The sequence below is a fragment of the Uranotaenia lowii genome, chromosome 2 (genome assembly GCF_029784155.1).
Source record: "Uranotaenia lowii strain MFRU-FL chromosome 2, ASM2978415v1, whole genome shotgun sequence".
In the NCBI taxonomy this organism is placed as follows: domain Eukaryota; kingdom Metazoa; phylum Arthropoda; class Insecta; order Diptera; family Culicidae; genus Uranotaenia; species Uranotaenia lowii.
The window spans coordinates 51,397,803-51,403,984 of NC_073692.1; positions in this window are offsets into that span (position 1 = coordinate 51,397,803).

Below are 6,182 nucleotides of genomic sequence, written 5' to 3' on the forward strand. Positions count from 1 at the left end.
TTTCTATCCAAATTATGATGGGTTCGTCGCTAATTGCTGTCGTCGTTCAAGTCATTTGTATCCAAATTTAAAAACAAATATCCGTATCAGTGTATTGTTATCAGTACAATAGTAACATAGAGCATTGGTTATAAAGCGATGATTTTAATATTTACATTTTTACAGTTAACATTTATTTATTTTTTGTCTAGTTTTAAAAATGTTTCTCCCTGTATGATTTGGTAGTATAATTTTCAGACTATTAATTTCATAAGATTAGATTTATCGACTTTGTTTTGAAAATCTGACTTGTAATCCGATTAGGCACTTGTTGCTCGCTCGCAGATCATTACATAACTCAAAATCGAATCACTTACCAAATTGGTGGATGGATCCGGTCGAAAGAAATTGACACCATCTCAAGAACAAACGATTAAAGGCTGAGCGCCAGGAAGACGGTTGTAGCGCAAATGAATGGGGGAGGGAAGTATCGTTTTCACAAAGCGGGGGCCAAAAAGGAATCACAACAAGAAAAACATAAAAAAACACACCTTAATAAGCCCACGGCAATGTCAGTAGTCCCGTTTCGGACGTTTCTTTCCTCGATCCCGTCCGCCAAAACCGGGACGAGGGAACCTTTAAAAAAAGGCGATTTACTGCTGGCGCCAGCCCCGACTGAGCCGCCAAATGGCGACGACGACGACCTGAGCCGCCAAACTTTGGCCTCCGCGCTCAACAGAGGTTTTGATTTGAACGTGCGATTCTTCTCGCGCCTGGCCTGGCACCAGGTCATGCTGTTCCGGCCCGGCGACGATCGACGGCAGGAGTTTTTCGTTGCTCATGATGTTTCGCGGCCTCGAAGGAATGAAGGAATTCATACATCATTTATTTCGCGAACCGCTGAGAAACCCGGGAAAATAGGCATTCGTTAGTTTGTTGGTCCGAGCATCCGATAGACCCTCTTTCGTTAAATCTTGCACACGCTTGATTGTGAATCATTGAGAGACAGCCCTAATGGGTCCAATTGTTATGATGTTTTTTGAAAATAAATTTCTCACTTTAAGTGGCATCCTTTCCGTTTAGAGACTTCATAGCCGAGTTTTCTTCAATGACTCCCACTAGAGGTGCGATAATAATGGCGGCGACGATGATGATGATGGTGCGGATTTGCCCACCAAAAGATCGTGCAGCTTTTGTTTGAGACTCTCTGACTTGACGGCTGCTCTCCAAGTTAAGGTGGAAAGTATCATGAGTCTGCCTCGTTGATGGAAGCGCGCTACTTCTGCGTATATGGCCGCGCTAGAAGACCTTTGTCAGATAATGTCTATCAAACGTCAATCGTGCTTTGACTCTGATCGCCTGGGATTCCGCTGTCTGTGTCAGTCACCAGCCGATGCCATTTCTGGTCATGAACTTGAAAACTTGCTCACACTTCTTGGCCATGTGTTCAAAGATGAGACAGTAACAGGTATTCGATTTTTCCAATGATTTGTACAAACATTTTCTAAATATTCTTTCGACTATTTTTTTTACTAAATTTTCAGTTGTCGCATACCTATATATGTTCATAGGGGTGTCCAAAATTGCATGATGTCTGGTAATCTGGGGGCTCAACCTCCATATGATGGATTAGGATGTGGAGAAGATACTTTCGTATGGATTAAGATGTGGAGAAGATACTTTTGTATGGGGCCAACTAAAAAATCATGTCTAGATAGATTCCACATACGCGATTTTTGAAGAAGACCACTTTGTAAAGATTTGATTTAAAGAAAAAAATGTAAATCCTAATATTTTCACAAAATTTGTAAAATTTAGAAAATTAATTTTATAAATTTCGTAAAATTTTTATGATATAATTTTTTTTTAAATTAAATATTGGAAAAGTGGACTTATTTCAAAAATCGCGATTGCGGAATCTCTAAACATAATTTTTTTTAATTGGCCTCATACAAAAGTTTGCTCTTCACACCCTTATCAATCATATGGAAGATGAGGCTGACTTCGGACAAATCCCAGGTCAGAAATTTTACTTAGTAACGGTTCGGGGGATATTCCAACCAAGTTTGAATTTATTTTTGCCGACAAATTTTCACAAAAATTTATGATTTGGCAGGGCACTTGCAGCTGTAGTAAAAAAAAAAAATCGAAAGCTTTCGTTACGAATAAGACAATGACGTCGGAACTATACCAAAAAGAGTGTCTCCAAAAACGAATTTTACCGTTCATTCGATCCCACGATGTTTTGGCAACCTGTCATTACAGTTCAAGAATGGTTTGCAGAGAAAGGGGTCCAGTTTGTTCCGGAAAACCTATACCCACCCAAATGTCCCCAGTTCCGTCCTATTGAGAAATACTGTGCAACATTTTATCCGTATTTTTCCTTACAAGTATGGAGAAAATGCTACATTTGTATAAAAAAAGATCTTGAATTCAATAAAAAATACCTGAAATACAGGCAATTATTTTTGTTCCAGTTCTATCTGAAGCAAGCTGTATCAGACATCATACAATTTTGGGACACCCTAATGTTCATACATTATTGAGAAAAATCACTTAAAAATATTCTGTTCACCTTTAAAGTCTGCAGCCAGAAACCAGCGGAATGAAGTTGTTGGCTTCCGAACGTTGCTGATTGTTTGGACTGGCAATCACAATAATAAACAACCGTCTTCGACCGGTGCGCGAATGTTGTTTGCGGACAAGAATTATTTATTTTCTACTTGGTAAACTGAATTTTTAATCATCGCTCAATATTGATAGACCGCTAGCTTGAGTGGATCTTTCCTGGACCAAACTTTCAGTGACTATCAACCAAAGGTCTGTGCTACTAGACGTCAGTCAACTTGGAACGTTAAAAACATAATTGGAATTTTTGTAGAAAAAATATTGATTAAAAAATCTATGAAATATTAGTGCCTATCTATAGTATAGCTATAGGGTGTGAGGATGCTATGATTTAAAGTTAATGTTGAAATTTGCCGTTCTTTAAGGAGCTTTTCATTAACGTTATATCCAAAAACAACATTGTACCCTTTTTTGGTTGTTTAGTAATCGATACCCGCTTTTTCCTTAACGAGATAGGTACTTTTGGTTTTTGTTAAATAATTTCGAAACTCGTTCGGGAACGAGAACCTTATATTGCATTATGGGAAAATGATCTCGACGAACCCAGCAGCCATTGGAGGATTCGACCCGATTTGGCATCTGTTCCATGATCGATATACGCACATCGCAGTTTCTCTTGTCCCGATGGGGGTGCCTGCAACTTTCATATTAATAAGCAATAAATTATTGCGATCTTTTACTCCAGCGAGTAACTTTGCGTTGAAGGGCTGAAAAAATAATGAATAGTCCTTTTAAAGCCCACAAATATTAAATTTAGTGTGCAAAATGATAGGTAATGTAAGTTGAATATCAATCGTTAATAACAATTTATAGTCCATTTTACCGAAAATTCGTTTTCATATACAAACTAGCTGACCCGGTGTGCTTTGCTACACCATCTAGAAAAAATGGTAAATGTATTTAATTTCAGCATATTAGAACGGGAACTGAAGCTGGAGCTTCAAATTACAATGCAAAGATGATTTCATCTTATTTTGTGAAACTTCATCTTTAAATTTAGTTTTCCATTTTTCCTCCCCCTCTACTTGAAAAATTTAAGCGTTTCTAATAATCATACTCATTTTTTCGTACTCAAAAACTCTATCATATTCAATTTGGTTCCATTGCACAGTGGTCCAAAATGCGAAAAACGTGATCGTTGCTTATAACTTTTTAAGGTCACATTTTAGCATATCAGTGTCTTCGGAGAAGTTTGTCTGTAAAATCAGCTCTATAATAAAAAACTATTATTTTTCTGATTAATCCCCCTACAAGTGAGATAAAATTTCTAACTTCTCTGTTATAGGTTTTAGCTCTTTGATGCCTTCAACAAACTTGTTAAAAATCAAATTTTCTACAACTTTGTCTCAGATGCCAAGTTTCTAAAATAAATATTATCCGAGATATCGGCCAAATAAGAAACTTAACCTCTAAAAATCAGTTTTTTAATAATAACTTTTTTCAGTAAATTTTAAGTTTAATAAAATGTTCCACAAAGTTGTTTGTCTTACTAAAATACACCACTTTGTTGAACATTTCAAGTTTGTAAAATGTGATACTGCAGAGCTATGTTAAAAATATTACCAAAAATAGGGCTTTTTCACACCTTATTTTACAAACATCGGGCAACATCGGGCAACATCGGGCAGCCCGCTTTAGATGCAAAATAAAGTCGAAGATTTCGTCTACAAGATGCAGGTAAAATCGTCAGTATCCACTTGTATCCAAGCAAGATACATCAATTTTACTTTTCCATGTTTGCATTAAAAACAACGATTTCTATGAAAGCACATACAGCGCATTCTACTAGGTACGTGTGTTTTCTTCTAGCTTTTCCCTGCGCGATGTCAGAAGAAGCAAAGGTTTGGAAGCGCATTTGTATTATTAGCATCTCCAGCTTGTAGAGGATATCTATTTGAATTGAACACACAATAACCTGTACTAATAATACAAATGCGCTTCCAAACCTTTGCTTCTTCTGACATCGCGCAGGGAAAAGCTAGAAGAAAAACACACGTACCTAGTAGAATGCGCTGTATGTGCTTTCATAGAAATCGTTGTTTTTTAATGCAAACATGGAAAAGTAAAATTGATGTATCTTGCTTGGATACAAGTGGATACTGACGATTTTACCTGCATCTTGTAGACGAAATCTTCGACTTTATTTTGCATCTAAAGCGGGCTGCCCGATGTTGCCCGATGTTTGTAAAATAAGGCGTGAAAAAGCCCTATTTTCGGTAATATTTTTAACATAGCTCTGCAGTATCACATTTTACAAACTTGAAATGTTCAACAAAGTGGTGTTTTTTAGTAAGAGAAATAACTTTGTGGAACATTTTATTAAACTTAAAATTTACTGAAAAAAGTTATTATTAAAAAACTGATTTTTAGAGGTTAAGTTTCTTATTTGGCCGATATCTCGGATAATATTTATTTTAGAAACTTGGCATCTGAGACAAAGTTGTAGAAAATTTGATTTTTAACAAGTTTGTTGAAGGCATCAAAGAGCTAAAACCTATAACAGAGAAGTTAGAAATTTTATCTCACTTGTAGGGGGATTAATCAGAAAAATAATAGTTTTTTATTATAGAGCTGATTTTACAGACAAACTTCTCCGAAGACACCGATATGTTAAAATGTGACCTTAAAAAGTTATAAGCAACGATCACGTTTTTCGCATTTTGGACCACTGTGCATTGGTTTATAAGTTCTTAAGCGGAACAACAAAATAATATGCAAGGCTGAAGGGTTTATAATAAGGTTGCCAGATTGCCCAGTTTTATCCGGGTTTGCCCGGATATTTTATACAAAATTTGGGTACAGTCCGGCCCGGTTGCCCGGATTTCATTGGAAAATGCCCGGATGTTGCCCGGATTTATTCACTTTATTTGGCAAATAAAACAAAAAAAAACAAATTGTGTTGTAAAAATTGATAATTTATGCCTTCAAAACGAATTTTTTGAGCAAGTTTTATAAAAAACTAGCTGACCCGGTGTGCTTTGCTACCCCGTCCATTCGTCCGCACTACAAGTTCTCGCTTGTAGGGCGGACCACGCTAAGCCTACTAATGTGTGGTGGTAGATGCAACTCTATCTGTATCTACCACTTCATAGTAGTAGGCTCGTGAGGAACAAAAATTTGGTATGTGATGGTAATCCTTCTAGACAAATTCTACCCGCTCATTTTCACCATCTTTCATTTCTTCTAACCTTCTATCCATCTATATATAAAAATTTCATAATATTTAGATGTCCCTACTAAAGAGGACATCACTTTTCACCGCTAGGCCGATAAATCATTGTATGAAACTTCCCTCCCTCTTTCCTTTCTCCCCGCTGGAAGAAGTAAGGGGTCTCAAACAATCATTAGAGTATGTCACGTTCCAAATATCCGCCCATGCCAAATTTTATTCCATTTGCTTGATTAGTTTTTGAGTTATGTAAAAAATAAAAAAGAAGGCCCCTCCCCCTTTATGCCTCCCTACTGGAAAGAGGGAGGGGTCTTAAATAATCATAGAAATATTTTCGCATCCAAATACCTTCGATGCCAAATTTGGTTCCATTTGCTTTATTAGTTTTTGAGTTACGTAAAAAAAT